Source organism: Lemur catta, chromosome 3 (assembly GCF_020740605.2).
Source record: "Lemur catta isolate mLemCat1 chromosome 3, mLemCat1.pri, whole genome shotgun sequence".
Taxonomy (NCBI): Eukaryota; Metazoa; Chordata; class Mammalia; order Primates; family Lemuridae; genus Lemur; species Lemur catta.
Window position 1 is genome coordinate 62,938,474 of NC_059130.1, and position 18,597 is coordinate 62,957,070.

At 36.0% G+C, this 18,597-nt stretch overlaps 1 long non-coding RNA gene across 2 annotated transcripts in view; it reads right to left on the minus strand.

The window, feature by feature from the left end:
- Positions 1–18,597, minus strand: part of LOC123635484 — a 115,436-nt gene that overhangs the window by 14,779 nt on the left and 82,060 nt on the right. The window lies entirely within an intron of this gene.

The window sequence follows — 18,597 nt, forward strand, 5'->3', positions numbered from 1 at the left end:
GATAGTGTAAAAGGAAAGCCAGTAAATTCCTCTTATTGACAAAAATCAGTGAACCACTGACTTCAAGTAGAAAAGCCAATCTTTATTTGCCTTTATATTTTTAATTACTTTGATGAGTAATTATCCAAAGCAACTCTAAAAGCAGTAAATAATTTTTCTCTGGTTATAAACAACCCCAAATCTTTCATGGAGCAATGTCTCTCTGGTAATTATATTCCTAATAGAATATTATATTCATAAACTACATCATAAAGGCATTCATAATGGCAGCCTACAGTTTCCACACCTTTTTTTTTTTTAACTGAAATTAATGTTTTGTAATCTTACAATGTTTTGGTTATTGATGAGAAAAACATCATTTTTGTTTCCTGTTCTGCCAGGCAGGTAGATAGATATAATCCAACACTTGAAGTGGACAAAATATTAAAATATTGGAAACATTATGTGGTGTTTTCCTTGTTAGGACCAGGATGATATATCTGCTCTGAAGTGGAAGATTCACCCTTGGCAGTAGGTTAGGATGTCATGCTGCTTTCATTGCTAAATCTAGTAGGGGTAATAGAGGCCAAATCTTCAAGTACCACTGCCAGGCAAATGGCTGAGGGAAGTGGAGGGCTGCATCCGGAGAGCCAGGAATGCAATGCTGCTCTTCTATTCAAAGGTAACAGGAGGACTAAAAGTCCGCCTTCTCTTAAGAGGAGTGAAATCAAGCTCAAAACTTTGATATATACATAACAAAAGAGTGGAGAAAATTTCCAAGGTCAAATTTATCACCAGCTTGCTGAGTCATCATTAATGGCTGTTAAATGGAAAAATGAAAAAAGAACATTATTTAAAGATAATGTAGGGAAGTGACTGGGTTAAAAAAATATTTCCTTTTTTAGAAGTATGTCCAGGAAGCTCTGTCTATTTAAAGCTGGCTTCATACGTTGGACTGACTTACATATTTCCTGCATGTATGTATCATTTATTCTTGTTTTTTAATTTAATTTTAATTAATTAATTTTTTTGAGACAGAGTCTCACTCTGTTGTCCAGGATAGAGTGCCATGGCATCAGCCCAGCTCACAGCAACCTCAAACTCCTGGGCTCAAGCAATCCTCCTGCCTCAACCTCCCAAGTAGCTGGGACTACAGGCATGTGCCACCATGCCCAGCTAATTTTTTCTGTATATATTATTAGTTGTCCGTATAATTTCTCTCTATTTTTAGTAGAGACAGGGTCTCACTCTTGCTCAGGCTGGTCTTGAACTCTTGAGCTCAAGTGATGCTCCTGCCTTGGCCTTCCAGAGTGCTAGGATTACAGGTGTGAGCCACCGTGCCCAGCCCATTTATTCTTTTATATTTCCAGTATTTATCCATCTATCCATCCATTCATCCATCCATATGTCCATCCTTCATCCAGTCATCCATCTGTTCCAACCAACTATTTAAAAATCATTTTATTCTTTCATCTACTTATAAATAAAATCTATTTGGGGCGGCTGCTACATAACAAGTACTGTTTCTAGTGATAGAAAGGCATAGATGATGGAGTCTCTTTCCCCAAGGAGCTTAGAGTTCAAGTGGAGACTCAATTAATAAGTATATTAATATCACAAGGTGTGATAGATGATGTGATTGCAATACGCTGTAAAGACAGAATGGCTCGTAAGTTAGACTGGTGGATATGGGAAGGCTAACATTAAAGCTGAATTTTAAAAGAAGATGGTAGTGAGAAAAAGTAATTCTAGACAAAAGGCCTGGTATATGCAAAACATGTCCTTAATCGTTGCTGTTCATTTACATTCACCAAATAATCATTTAACAAAATTCTACTCCCTTACATACAACATGATATGATAATTCAATTAACAATGACTTGGGGAGGCAATAGAGCTTAGTGGTTACATGCACTGCCTCTGGAACCAGATTTTCTGAGTCTGAATTCTGGCTCTTACTCTTTCTAGCTGATAACCTAGGGGAAATTACTCAATCTCTCTGCCTCAGATTCCCTATCTTCAATTGGGGATAATAAGTGTATGTCTTACAGTGAGTACTAAATGAATTTATACATGAAAAACTTATGTATACCTGGTATGAAATAATCTCTCAATATCTGTTACCTAGGATAATTTTTTTCCCTTGGTTAAAATGATTGTATTTATAATTATAATGATCTTTTGAAGGGATGTCTGAGAGCTATCACCATCTGAGATTTACTACATTCAGAAGCCAAAGAGGCTTCACCATTCCTAAAATTAACATTGTTTGCACAAGACAGAAAAACCACTAGATATTCATTCAGATGCCCTGAATTCAAATTCTGTCTTTGTTATCTTCCAACTCTGAGGCCTTTAGCAAGTTGTTTAATGCCTGTGCCTAAATTTCTTATCCCAAGTGGGTATGCTAAGGACACCAGTATCTCCCGCAGGGTGCGGCTGAAAGGATTAATTGGGATGACGTGTAAATGCGACTGGCATCACCCAAACATTTGTTTCATCATCTGAAAAAAAAAAAAAACCTTTAAAATGCTAAGAAAATACATAATGGCTAATCTAAGGCTTGTGAAAAATATCTTTCCCAAAATACTTTCTATAGTTTGAGAGATCGCATATAAATATTCTCATCTGCATTCGCCAACTCTGGAAAACACTCTTGAATGTTATTGCTGACTTTGATACGCTGCCTTTGCATCTTTGCCAGAACTTGCTTTGGGTTGCAGCTATTCATAGAATGCCCTTGGATAATGTGATAGGTTGAATTTGAATTACTCCTCCAATCGTTTTGGAGGCAGTAATGGTGGCAACTAAAATGGTCATCTGGAGAATGCACTAAGCATGGACATTTTCCAGTAAAATCTCTTTCTCTCTATTTTTGGTCCTTAGAATAGCCCCAAAGAGGATAATATGATGCTATTTGAGTAAATAAGTATTAAATGTGCTAACATAAAATGAATTTCATATATATATGTGTATACATATGCTTTGAAAGACCACTAACCTTGGGTGGAATACAAATACAAAATGACTTAAAAAAAAACCTTAATTATAGGAAAAAGGATATTTCTCTAGATTTTTTCTGGAATTATATTTAATTGCACATATTAATATTTTTTTAAGGCTGAGCACCCAGGCTACTCAAGTAGTATATACAGACTGACTTTAAATAAATTCCACATATCATAATGTTGCTAATACTATTCAAATCTTTGGCCTCTCAAACATGTCTGCTTTTCTCCCACCTATCAATTACTTAATACTGTTACATCTGAGGCTAGGGCTTGTTAGTCTGCCTGAAGGAGTACAGAAGTTCCAGGCTAGCGTAGTTTCTATTTTATTAAATTTTTTTCTTGCCTGCAACCTGATTTCTTCTGGGTCTGACCTAATTCCTTTGATGCCTGGGGCTTGGAGGCCAGTGCTAATCTGCATCATGGATGTGTGGAGAAAAGGTAAGACAATTGAAAGAAAACTAAACGAAGGAAAGAAAGGCATCTGAGCAAAAATACTCTTCAAAATCAAAATAAACATTTTGAAAGCAAGACATTTTCATTTTACCCCATCCTTTAAAAGAGGAACCTAAATCCGGTGCATGACCTCAAATATAAATTTCCCTTTTCTCTTAATTCTTTACTTTTTTAGCTGGCTACTAAGCCATTTTATGACTAGGACAAAAAAAAGAATGGCAGAATGCTAATTGTTAGCATTGTATAATAAATTCCAGTACAAGAAAAATATCTGCTTATGAAAAATAAGTCAACCCCTAGAAGTCATAATGATAGAAAAGGTTTGCAGTGACTTTCATGTAGAGATCATGCAATAGTCTCTTTGTTGCTAAGCTTTGGAACGTGCTGATATTCAGAGTTTCTTAGATTTGCCCACTAACTTATTGTTCCTCTGGGTCTGTTCCCAGTTTCTTTTTCCTTTTGGGAAGCAGATTCTTTTTACTGCTCAAATATGCATCCAACATCTTGTAGTCATTAATGTACCAAAGGCAGAGGCTAAAGGAGCAGATTTTCAAATTGTCTCTGCTCTCTTGCTTTTGTATTACTGTTAATGTGAATCCTGGAGAAGTGGGAAGGTGAAATTTATCATTCCTTGCTAAAATATTGTATGCTTCTTTCTTTAAGATGTTAAGAAGTTGTAATTTTGTTTGCATGGATTTACAAAAAAGGGGGGAGGGTGTCTGTTTGTGATTTGATTAATGAAGATTCACAAAGCCATCAGTACACCTGCTCTCATTAGAAGATATGTACTTTAAAGCAAGAAAATGATCCGTAACAGTAATTGTTTTCAACACAGTAGCATGCCTTGGTACAGGGATATTTTCACTTCACAGATGTTTGAAGTCACTTGGCGCTCAGCCTCCAAACTTGTTATCCATTTGGCATCCAAATTTATGTTTCATAGCCATGTGACTATCTTATGTTCCAGAAATAGAAGGGATTCTGTGAATTTTAGAGCTATACTCTAGCTGCCTAACCTACACAGCTTCTGTGTTTCAAGATACATTTGCAGATTCACATTGTGTATTTCAGTCAATTGTTTAAAGTCATTTATTCAACAGATATTTAGAGCTGTTAACAAATACAAATGTGTGTGCTTTTTGTATTCCTCCCAGAGGTGGTAGGTGGCTTCTTCATGGTCCCTTTTTATCACCACTACACAGATACTGAGGAGGAGAGAAAAAGCAGATAATTCACAACCTGGGAAACTAACATAGTCATAACCAATAATAGACAGAATGTTATTAATGGTTTAAGTTATTAGGCATGTGTGTGTACATGTTTGTGTGTACTACTGCTGTATTTTAACACAAGCCCATGCAATTAGCATTTTTCACATTGATAAAAAATTTTGGAAGTTCAATCTTAATAATGTTTCTAACAGAACTGGAGATGCCATTTCAGAATAGTTTAAGCCAATATATCATTTCTTTTTTTTTTATTTCAAAATATTACGAGGGTAATATTTTTGGTTATATGGATTGTTTTTGTTTTGCCTGAGTCAGGATTATAAATGTGCCCATCACCCAGATAGTGTTCGCTGATCACATTTTATTTGATTCAAAGAAACACAAAGTCATATATTGGTAGAAACTGTTGCTACTTTATTTCATTGGCCCCTCCCACACAAGCTAATGAGGATTTAAGAGCAAAAGAATCCAACTGTAATTTAGGACCCCAAACCATGTATTATAGTTTTTCTTTGGCAAAGATATCAAAAACAATCTCGTATTTAGTAGTTTATATTTTTCAGTGTTGAAATCCATTATAGTTTGTGCACTGGGTAGGTAAAAGATTAATTTGCGTTTGTAAGTGTGCATACCCTTGGGGGCCATTGTATTTTATGCACAGGTGAACCAGGATCTTTTAGCAGCAAATCTATGGAGTTGACATTTTTATGCCTTCTATTTTGTTTTTAAGCACAAATCTAAGCACACAAACAGCAGATTCCCAATTTTAAACTGCTTGTTGAACTCATCTTTTAGTTTAATGCTATAATTTATGTGGTTCATAAACCAACATTAGGTGTAAACTTTATATGCATATACATACATATATTTTCCTCAGACACAAAAATTTTTATTAAGTACAGTAAAGGAATGATTTATTTCTACTTTAATACAATGACCCATTTTATAAAGGATGCCACTTACACTGAAATAAGAAGAAAACATTTAAAAAATGAACAATCCATCTTACAGTGCCTCTAGGAGAGATTGCTTATCTTTATGCTATCTTTTTGCAAAAATAAAACATTATGACAAATATCTATTAGATTGGCTTTGTATAAGGTTTTTACTCTGTCAAAATTCCCTTGCATGCTATCTTATTTTTACAGAATTTTGATGAGCAATGTGTGTTGCTAAATTCCTCATGCAAGCTAGACCTAATGCTTATGATAATGATCATAGCAATTACAAACACAATAGATGCACATTGCCCCAAATGAGATGTGCGCTCCCGATAAAAGAAGACTGGGCTGCTTCCTTTCTCCTGTGTGTGTATGTGTAACAGCCTCATTGTCTATAACTAATAGATGAAAATGCAATGAGGTGAGTCTGCAGTACAACAGATAGTGAAATAGAAATAAAACTGCATACATTTCTACTTGCTGTACTCACCCCTTTCTCAGATGATCTTGGCAGCTTTACTTCTGTCTAATTTTGCTAACATCTCCCAGAGACGGAACTGAACCCCCAACCCTCCGCTCCTCCCTCTCCCTTCTTTTCTCCTTCCCGCTGTTTCATTACATTTTCTTATGTGCATACCATCAAGTCCTCTTGGACACATAATAAGATTTGTGCCAGACTATGTTTCTTGGCTTTAATGGTTAGTTAGCTTTCCAGAATACACATGCTGCTTTATACATGCTTTTATTACTGACATCATGAGAATGCATCTCTCCTGTGTTTACAATTGGGTGTTCACCCTTAAATAAAAGCCATGAGATCAGGTTTAAGAGAATCTTTAAGAGAATCTTTGAAAAGCAGAATAAAAACAGCTGTTATCTGCTTGAACCATTTCATTTTCTTTCATGATCTGAATGATAATGATGTGTAACAGTGGGCAGTCTCCAGCTTTCATTATATGCCATACATCAGAGCCTCTTTCAGGATAGAATTGGGTCTCTGTCTGGGAGTTCCAAGAGGATCTTTTCAACCTCACTTCTAACAGGTGTTGGTGTTTGGCGGGGGGTGTTGGTAAAGGGAGAATCAAACACCTTTGCTTGTTTCCCCACTGACCTCTGGATTCAGGAGGCTGGTTTTCATTGACAACGTGGGTTTGAAAGTCAAACCAGGTCCTTGCTGAAATCTCTCGCACCAGGAACAGATTACAAATATTTCCACATGTCAAACAAATGAACAATAGGGTGGTCCTTATTAATCAAAGCTTTTCTAAACCAAGTACAGATGGTAGCAATGAACTTCTCTTCCATGATGATTTCTTGAAACGGGAGGAAATATCTCTCACGGAAAATGTACATTTCTTCAAGAGACACCAGACAAGGAATAAGGAACTCAAACCAAACGTAACCAAAAGCAAAACCAAACCAAACAATGATCAATACATGAAAAATGAAAAATCCTGGTATTCTCAATGATCCCAACCGGAAGGTTGATTGAGCTTATTTCCATTCAACACTCCCTCATCACAAGCTGTGTCTGAAGATTCTGCGGCATTTGCCTGGAGACTGACAAGCTCAAATTGATTTGAACCTCCAGAGCCTCCTTTTCATGTCACAGATGTTGCTGATTGGGGAGCAGAGTTCTGCTTTCCCCAAAGACTGTGATTTCCAGGCTCTGGTGGCATCTACTACTGAGAGCATAACTCCTCTCAGACAACAATGTCATTTGTTATTTTTAATTAACAGAAAAATATTGATAGCGATGGTTGAAATTCCAGTTTATTCAAAACTTCGGAGTGAGGAGAGTTAGAAAAGCAATTTTGTTTAAGGAACAGCCCAGAGGCTGGACCCCTGGCTGCATTTCTCTGACCTTAGCTGTATTACCTCAGCCTCTTGGATGGGGAAACACTGGGCTGGGAAATCTCCCGGGAACAAAGACTTCTTGGGACTGTGTGTACTACCAGGTGTTACTGTTTAGGAAGAGTATATTTCAGAGATTTTAGCAAAATCGGTTTCACTTCTGCACTCAAGATTGGTGCTATTATGCTCCCGTGTAGCCAGTCCTTCAAGGTGAAGGATCAAACGAAGCTAAGATGTCACTCAGTTCACGCCTTATCTCAAAGCAGTGTTAAACCTAAATTGTATTTGAAAGGTGAAAATTCTATTGTGAAGCCCTTAACACTGAGGGTCTCTGATTTACACTGATAAAAAAATTCCATGATGTAAAAACTATACCGGAGGCCATTTCTCGCTCCAGCCTAAATCTTTCATATTGCAGCTAAGAGTGTACTTCCTCTTGATCTGTTCTCAGCAAAGACAGCAATATTCAAAACACCTTAATGTGTGGTTAAAGGTTTTTTAATGTCTCTTCTTAAACTTTTTCAAGATAATTACGGTGGAGATGGGGAATTTTTCTACCAATAGGTTAAGTATGTGTCTGAAACCTCAAATTATTTATAATCTTTTTCAAGAGGACCAAAATTTTGTAACTTTTCATGAGGAGATAACATTTTATTAGATTTTAAAAGAAAATGAAATAAAGGTATGTATATAAAAAAATTTCCTTACATGTCATAATCATGATTCCACAATGACTTTTTGGGGGAGGGGAGATTATTCAACTGATTTTTTTTTTAGCTTATTGGAAAATTACAAAAGGCCTTATGAAAACAGTATTATTATTTTGAAACTGTGAGATATTTTGTTCAATATATATGAGATAGTATATTTCAATAGCCTAAATAGTTCCCTGAATGTGTGAAAGTATATTCAATTCTAAATTGATACAGTCATTGGCAAATGCCAAAGAACACTTCACTCTTCCAATTGCTTTGTGGTGTTGAATAAGTGATAATATTTGAGAAATTGACTTTCACTGAGAAAATGAAAAAAAGTGTACTCTCCCTCACAGAGTTGGCATTCCCTAGAAAACACACATGCCTAAAAAGGTTTGTTATGGAATCAACCTCAACGCTATTGAGGAATGCCTGAAAAATTGTCTTAGAGTGTGAACATGGCTTTTAGAATCTTTGTTAAAAGCCATGTTTACATTCAATTCAGATACTACACAAGTCTATGTGTATTGCACAGTAATCTTGATTTGTCTATTATTCTATTGTAGTTAGATTAAAAATAATGAGGTGCAATGTATCTTTCTGTTGGATGGAATTAATGAGAATGGGAATAAGAAATGATGAAAAAGGGCGAAGAGATCTAATTCTCTACATGGAGAACAGTATTAGTCTGGGGAAATTTGGGGTGACTACTCCTCAGAATGTGGATATACAGAGAGCTGTACAGAATAGTAATTAACATTTTTAAATGCTTACAACCTGCCAAGTATTTTGTGCAGTGCTTTACGCGTATTCAAAGCTTCTGAATGAAGTGGCTGAGAATCTAAGTTCTGGATTTGAATCTGAACTTTGCCTCTTACCAGTTGTATGACCTTGGCCAGGTAACTTAGTTTCTTTCTGGCTCCATCTCTTTGTATATAAAATGTGATAAAAACTTGTAAAAAAAAAAAAGCTTTCCTCATGGGGTTATTATCAGGATTAATTGATTAAATACTGGAAAGTTCTTGGAACAGTGTCTTTAAGACATACTAAATACAATATAAGTGTTTATTATGAAATATTCTCATTTAATTTTCACAAGAACTATCTACAATAAAAACCATTATTTTCCTTTTAAAGCAAAGATAACAGAGGCTTCGAGGTTGATGTAACTTGCCTATGATCATATAGTTAGTAGATGGTGGCAAGGGAATCGGTATTCTGCATGTCTGATTCCAGGGGTCACAGCTTCTCCATGCTGTGGACTGAGCATAGAGTTCACGAGGTCTCTCATGGACATTTACTTACCAAGTAAGATACTGTGATCAGATGTTCTCATGAAAATCAAAGTCATTGACTTCACAGACTACTATCTCTCTATGTCATTTTAGGAAAGAGCAGTAGATAAATGGACAAAATACAGAGACATATAAACTGCAGAAGAAATGTAGATGTGCGTTTTTCTGCACATTTTTAAACCCATTTTTCCTTTCCAAGAATACCTGCTTATTGAATTGTTTTATAACACTACTTTTGATATGGGAACCTAGAGGTATCATCATTAAAGAAAAAGTGTTATGCAAATTCCAATAGGTACTTTATCTTTTATTGTTGCTATTCTGGGATTAATTGCTTGTTACCAAGGTCATCTCATCAAGGACACTTTCCCAGATTCCTCTGAGTAGATCAAACTTGTTGGTCAGATCTTCTCTCAACTGAGTAAACCTGTCTCTCCTACACTTGTCACAGTTTTTATCACATACTTTAAAAAATGATCATTTGAAAAATGAATGTCTTCTCCACTCCACGAAATCAGCTCCACAAATGTAAGAATTATTTCTGGTTTGCTTATCCTTTCATCTCAGGCACCTAGAATGGTGTCCAACATGAAATGAGAGAGTTACTCAATCTATGTTTGCCAAATGAATAAATGAAAGTCTCTGGCCTCTGATGGGCTGTTTGGGGGTGATGACGGTGAGTTTAAATAAAGACTGGTGCATATGTGTGGCATGTTGGAAGCTGTGAGAAAAGGAATGCTCTGAGGACAATGCCGTTTCATGGTGGTTTCAAGTAGAAAATACGGACAAAATAGTAAGAAAATTGAAGACCATAGGACAAACAAGATCAACTTAAGAAGAAAAACCTGTTATTTTGTTTCAGAAGAGGGTAGGGAGTTTAAGAAGAATTTTCTTGTACTTTTTCACAGTTTTTTGTTGTTTTGTAGTTTTGAGTTGAGTCTCTTTCTGTAGTCTTATTAAAACAAGCTGGCTGTGGTTAGAAGCTGTAGGTTAGAATAATGTATACCAGGAGGGTTGATGGCAGCAGTAATATCACCTTTATAGGGTGGATTCTCTTGGTATGTATCAAAGAATCATCACCCGGTGACCCCCGGGTGCAGGCACTCATATGTGATTAATCAAGGAAGCACTTTCTTCGTTGAACTCTGGAGAGAAGTTTCTGTACCCAGCAGGTGAAATAACATACTGGGGAGCCTGGCAGGCAGAGTGGTATATTCCCTCCTGACCTCAATTTCCCAGACACAGTGTCATCTGTTTGTGTGTATGACATACTCAATGGGAAGAGCACCAGGCTAAGAAAAGCACAAGGATCCTATCAGAATCCCATGGCATAGGGAGATAGTTATCTTCTCATTTATTCAAGCAAAGAGGCCAGATTTCACTGGTATTTGAGAAAGAAGAAAGATATACTAATTTGGCTTCCTGTTTTAAAAGAAAGTGTGTCATCTAGTAAATCTTTCCTTGCCAATTCATATCTGTTTAGTTTACTTGGAATTGCAAAAAATAATTATGACTTTTTATCCTTTAGAGGGAAAGCCTGAAGAGCATTATTGTTTTCTCCTGTGGATGAACATGTGATTATTTTTTAAGGAGAGAATATTTCTAGGTATTTAAGCATGATATACATTTGGGTTTATTTTATTTTAAAGTTAAAAGTTTAAAAAGGGACACAATTATGTGGGTTTTATTTCCCTAAATAGACAATCCCTTAATGCTCAGTGAGTTCAAGCTGGTAGCTGAAAATGATGCAGCTTAATTACTTCGTAGACAACTGAGATATTTCCTGAAGTTGGGTGAAAAAAATTTCTTAGAAATCAAGCACTCTCATTTTATAAACATTCTCAACATGAGCAGGGCAGGTTCAAGACGGCCAACTAGAAGCCGCTAGCACTTGTCACCTAAAGACAGCCAAAGCAACAAATAAACAACTATATTTTAACAAAAAATATTGCACGTTCTCACTCATATGTGGAAGCCAAACAAGTTGATCTTATGGAGATATGGAATAGAGGCTGGGAAGGGTAAGAGGATAGCCAAAGGTTGGTTAATGGATACAAAATTACAACGTAGATAGGAGGAATAATAGTTTTCTATAGCACCATAGAGTGATTATAATTAACAATTTATTGTTAAAGCAGATTTTGAATGTTCCCTACACAAAGTAATGATAAATGTTTGAAGTGATGGGCATGCTAATTACCCTGATTTTATCATTACACATTATACATGTATTGAAATATCACATTGTACCCCACAAATAAGTACAATTATTATATGTCAGTTAAAAATAATAAGAGCAAAAATACTGAAAAAGTAGAAACTATCTAAAAGTCAGTCAATAAGATATTGATTAAAAATATTGATTAATCAGTCAGAATCTATTAAATAAATGATAAATCCTTAATGAGAAAACTAAGGGAACCATTATAGTCCATAGGAGAACAGTGTAGAGCTACTCACAACTTGCATTTTAAAAAACAGGCAACTAAATAGGGCAATTCCATCTTTAAAATAAAAAATAGACATCTATGTATGTCTGCAGTAAAAATCGGGAAAGATGTGAAAATGTTTCATGTTTTTCTCTGAAGGATGTTAGGATTATGGGTGATATCCTTTTCTTGATATCTCCAAATATCAGTAAATTCTGTGATGAACATGTCTTACTTTCATATTCAGAAAAGCAATAAACTACTCTCACTCTGAGAGAAAAATGCAAACAAAAAAAAAGCAAGACAATGGTATTAGCGTAGTAGGTATTCAATTGTTAATTGGTTGTTTGATGTACATTATATGGGGTAGATTCCTTGTTTATGACTCTAATGATTTGTTTGACACATTGCTCCTCAATAATAAACTTTGGGTAGGTGATTACATAAGGATCTCACATGATAATTTCTTCCTACTTCTTGATTCACATGTGCCTCTAATTGGTGTTTCTTCCCCAATGCTAAATTAAAATAGATAATAATGCTCAAGTAATTAAAAAGGGAGAGGCAGCTGGTAGAATATTCTTTTCTTACCAAAAGTTAAGCTGGCATAGGCTTCATTAGTGAGCATAGCAACAGGAACTGGTCAGCATTGAGGGCCTCATCTATGAAATAATTGGTGCTTACTTTATAAATGTTCTTGAATGCCTCTCATGAAATTCTATATATGTACAATGTTTTTTCTGGGGCATGGAGTTTTGTGTTTTATCTGAATCTTCTGCATAACTAGGTAGTAATCACCATTTCCTTCCCCACTCCAAAATGATAAGGGCAACTGGGAATGTTGAAATATTGCTTGCTGAGAATTTCTGATTTGTGAAACATGTAATTGCTAGTAGAATAGTTGCCATCCAATTTATCTCCTCTGTGATGAGAGAGTAGGGAACTAGTTTTATTTTCTTTCTTCCGCTTTTCCTTTGTAATGTTGGATAGCCATTGGAGAGAGAAAGACAAACAGCTAGAATTTAATGCTATTTAGAAACATCAACAGTATTGAAATGTATACTCCTATGTGCAGATGTTTATCAGACAATGAAAAAAGTGTGTACAAACAATGAAAGAGGAAAGCAATTTTATCCAAGTGTGATTCGGTTGGATGGAGCACAAAATGTTGCACTTGTCCGTTTTTTTAGAAAAACATTATGAATCGGTAAACGAGATGATTAAATTAGAACAAGATATTTTTTTGCCAAAGATTTTGTAAATCAGTGATAGATACGGTTTATACTAGATGACTGACTTTATGAAACATGTATAGTTTTACCCCCACTACCTTATATAAGAAAGAGGCTGAACTAATAAAAAGAAACTGTGTCAGTTGGCACTCTATTTCCCATTGGATTTCAAGATCATAGTCAAACCCATATCTTTCTAATACTATTGGGCATGGTCTCTTAATAATATGCTTCCAGCAGCAAGGTTGGGCCAAGTCTTCCATTGCTAATTTATATCCTGCTTATCTAATGGAGATTGGTTAATCCAAGTGTGGCATTTTGGGATGTGGGATTAGACTAATACTACTCTAATATAGATAAATTTTCTTTGCTTCCTTGGGGCTCTATCTGTCAAGCTGGTTTCTTTGTTGGCACTAACTTGCTCCTCCAGCATAATTTAGCAGAAATTGGTAAAAATAGATGAGACAGTATACATAAAGACCCTAAGGCGGCAAAGTTACATGGGAAGGCAGGTATAAAACTTAAATTTCTCAAATATATTCAGAAACTTCCTCCTGAAATAAACTTTATTTTTATTCATTGTGTTCAGGCAGGAGGTTTCTTCTGAATCCCAAAAAATGTTACCTTTTTTTTTTTTCGTGAGGGTGAGGTGGGATGAAGGATGAAAAGCACGTATTCTGTGCTTTTACGTATAGTTTAGTGATTTCAATACTATCCATATTTGAAAACACCCTTTACTGTGGAAGCAGTGCAGGGTGATGGTAGACAGTATGGACAGTGGAATTAGACAAACCTGCATTTAAATTGAGCTCTTCAGTTGCAAGTTGCACGACTTTGTGAGTTACCTATGCTTCATGAGCAAACTGGGATAATGCTTGGTATGGAAATTAAATACAATGATATATATAAATTACATATGTAGTAGGTAAAGTACTTATGACAATGGTAAGGATTTAATAAAGGGTAGCAATTAATATTTTTAGCATTTTAGATGCATTTCAAAGCTTCCTTGACCACAATAAAATACTTGTTCCTACATAGTCTCTGTTTCTCTTTTCAAGAAAAGGAAACGAGATAGGCATGTCCTGGTCAGAGAAAAGACACTAAATAGCATTCAGCACGGCTCAGGTTTGGAAAGAGAGTGAAGTGTAAGAGGCTAAATTGTCAGGTGTTAGTCTGAATTTACTATCGGCAGACATCTGCAAGGATAAGCCTCTGCTGCATTCAAAGGGCACATAAACAGAGGAGCAGAGGACTTGCTAGAGAGCTAAGAATAGAAAAAGAAATCCTTTATTTTAGAGGAAAAAAAATGTGAGCCAGATAGGAAATTATTGCAAAGTATGTGAAAACTGAAGCTTATTTGCCAAATTCTGTTTTTTTTTTTTCTTCTGCAGAAAACAATTACTGAAAATGCCTGGAGAAAGACTACATACGTTGGTAGAGAGTGGCAGCTCTAGTTCATCATTTTCAGTGCTTACATTAAAATAGTAAAATCACAGGGCAGCTCTTCTATGCTAGCACTTGCTACATTGTGCTACAATTGATGTTAGCATGGCGATCTCCAGCTTAAGTGCTACAAGCACAGAATCAATCATCTCATTCCTAAATCAACAGTCCCAAGCACAGAATAAGTGTTCAAAAAATGAGTTTGCTGCATCAATGAATCAATTTTGGTGGGTTCCAGATAAGGGCATTCATTTATCTCATTTGTTAACAAACTTGATTGCCTGTTATACTTCAAAAAGCATATATTAAACTAAAGCTTAAAATGAATTTTTAACTCAGTAGTTACCAAATGATTTTAGCATGAGGATCTCTTTTAAGTGTCAGAAATTTCCATGAGTGTTAGTACTTAAATTATCTCTTGATTGAGAAAATGCATGACACAGCAGCTGCCAAAGCAGCTCCCACAAATATTCAAAATTGGTAATATAAAGGTTGTTTGTGGCAGCATCTTTGTAATAGCAAAACAATTGAAAACGGGTTATGAAAACATAATAAACGTCCTTCCGTAGTGGGTTAGTTAAATAAATTATGCTACATTCATGTAATGAAATACTTTGCAGTACTAAAAAAGAAGATGGTGGATCAATATGTACTGATATAGAAACATGTCCAAGATATATTAAGAGAGAACATCAAATTGCAGCATGCACTATACAGTATAATTCCCTTTGTGTATGAAAAACAACACAAATCTGTTGGGATAGGTATAGAAAAATTCTGGAAGAATATACAATAAATTGAAATGAATGTGATAGGAGGAAGGCATTAACTGTTCATATTATCTATTATACTTTGAGATTTCCTCTAATTAATATGAATTAATCGTACCTTAAAAATTAAAATTGCATATCTACAGATGCAGTATCTACAGATCTCTCTCCTATCTCTCTCTCTCTACATATATATATACATATGTATATGTATTTATGTGTATATATCTATCCACCTCAAGACCAATATATTCTACCAATGGCTAATATTTGGTACATGCCTCTGTCTATAAACCCTTTGCAATAATTCTACAGTGCGTCCAAATTTCTTTGGTCAGAAGAATGAACATCAGTCTTCCATATCTTTCATAACGCTTTTATGTTTTTCAACCAACCAACCAACCAATAAGAGTGTTCACTAGCTGTACCATTCTTCGCTCATGCTCATGAAATATCACAAGAAAGCCCAATATTAGAATGGATAAAAGCAGAACTCTTCTGGTTGATTTTGCAGTGAAGCTTCAGGACTCCCCATCTCCCCTGTGGGCAGCCTAAAGTAGGCTAAGGGGTAGGTCGGTGAGGAGGGGGAATCTATAGAACATGTAATGTTCCAGGGAGTCGAGTGTGAAAACCACTGCCTCAATGTGTATTATGAGATCATTTGGTTGAGAAGTTTACTCAAGATCAGAAGAGCAACGGAGATGGGACTAGAAGTCAGATGAGCAGACATGAAATTTTGTACATGTAGTTTCTTTTTAGCCTTATATTAACTCCGTATTGCAGGAAGTACAAAAACCGTGCTTTGCTCACCTCTCTGACCACTCCCACCCAATGCCTAACAGAGTGACTTGAATTCATAGGTAACCAACAAATGTGTAGTTAATTAGAGGTTGAATTATACTGAATAGGTTAGATGGCTTTCCCAAGATCATTCAGCAGGTAAAGGACACATGGGACCAATTCTTGCAACCCTATTCCCAATCCAGCCCTCTTTCAATAATACCCTTAATCATTTTTGTCTAAGTTATTTGCCACAGGCATTTAATTTAACTTTAACTTCTCTATCTTCTTAAATTCCTTCCTATGTTATTGTTGATTTTTTTGATTTCCTTGAAATTTAGGGAAAACAGTTTTGCAATATTCCGCTCCTCTGCACCCCTCCATTAATCTCTCTCTCAGCTCCTTGTCTATTTTCTTCCTAGTTCTTATCATAACTCAAAATCGCTTTGTTTTTTTACTTACTTTTTTTTTGATGTGATTCTCTGACTAGAATGTAATCTCTAATTGGAAAGAGACCTTGCCCCCATTGTTTACAAAGCCTCTCTTTTCAATGATGGTTATGTTATTTAATGTTGAATCTTTCAATAAAACATTCAGAGAAATTTTCTTGCTGAAAACAACTAAAAATGCTATTTTAAAAGATTTTCTTAAAAACATCTAAGAGGTAAGATATTAAGGTCTACAGGGCAAAATCAAAGTAGGGATCCAGAGAAGCAAGTTGAATTTGGAGTATTTAAGTTGCATTTGCCCCAAGAATATTTTGCATTCTATCAATTTAGAGCTATAGTTTTAAGAGACTCTTTGAGGGTCTCAAAGTAAAGGAGTGTAAAAGGACATCCTATCTACAATGAGCTGGGGCCCCAAAGTGTCCTGATCCTTAAAGAAAAGGGATTGGGAGGCTGAGGCAGGAGGATCACTTGAGGCCAGGAGTTTGAGACCAGCCTGGGCAACATAGTGAAACCCCATCTCTACAAAAAATTATAAAAATTAGCAAGGCATGATGTCATGTGCCTGTAGTCCCAGCTACTCGGGAGACTGAGCTGGGAGGATTGCTTGAGCCCAGGAGTTCAGTGCTGCAAAGAGCTATGATCACGCTACTGCACTCCAGCCTGGGTGTCAGAGGGAGATCCTGTCTCTACAAAAATATAATAAAAAAATAAAGACAAAGGAACCAGTAGTAACTATATATCTATCCTTCTATCTTCTGATCCCAGGGGATTGCAGTGAGGGTAGATTTGAGTCTTTGTTTGGGATGCTATAAGAAAATACCATGAAATAATGCCTTATAAACAACAGAAATTTATATCTCACAGTTCTGGAGGCTGAGAAGTCCAAGATCAAGGTGCCAGTGTATTCATTGTCTGTTGAAGGCCCGGCTCATAGATAGTGCCTTCTACCTGTGCCCTCTCATGGTGGAAGGGGCTAATGAGCTCCCTTAGGCCTCTTTTGTAAGGGCACTAATCCCATAAAGCAGAGTCCTCCTGACCTAATCATTTCCAGGGCTCCACCACCTAATACCATCACCTTGGGGTTAGAATTTCAACACGTGTTTAGAGGAGGGGTAGGGAGACAGACATTCAGACCATAGCAATTTGGCATATCTGAGAAGAAGAGAGGAAAAAAAAAAAAAGAGAAAAACAACCGGTCCTAGAGAAATTGTGCCTCATATTTTTTACCATTTGCAGCCCTCACTATGCATTGTTCAGGGATCTTCAATCTATGAACTTGATTTGAAAAGGTTCCAGACAATTAGTGCTTATAGGTGGCCAGCAGGCATCAACATATATTCCCTCTGCAAGAAGGCACCTCTATGCTAGACCTCAAGGATTCTTCATGACTCAATACATGAGGAAACGGAACACTATGTTTGAATACCAGGAGAAACATCATTCAGAAGGGACAGGTCTACAGAATTCAGATATTGGAATTATCAGTCAGAGGGACTGAAACTAGTATTGCCAAAATTAAGGGGTTAAAGGACAAATTTGAAAATAGCTGCAAAGAATAGAAACTATAAAAAATGATAGAGAAGACTTGAAAAAGTGTCATTTTAAACATTTTTAGAAAAGAAAACTTCAAAAATCAAAATTAAAGCCCAATGGACAGATTTAACAGGACATAAAACGTTGATGATGGTAGGTCAGAAAAATTATTTGGAACAAAGTATAGAGAAATAAAAAGATGGAAAATATGGAGCAAAAGGTAAAGATATTGAGCATGGAATGAAGAATTCTAGTGTAAGTTAGAGTCCCAGAGCAGAGTTGAGAGAGCATTAGACAGAGACATTATTTGAAAAGGGCTGAGAATTTTTCACGATTGAAAAAGGATGCTAATCTATACACTCAAGCGGCCACCCCTCTTCCCAGGCAGAATAAATATTAAAGAAAGAAAGCTGTATTATCTCTATCATTGTGAAACTGTAAACTACCAAAACCACAGTGCCTGGCAGTTGGTTGACAAATAACTTTGGATAAATGGTAGCT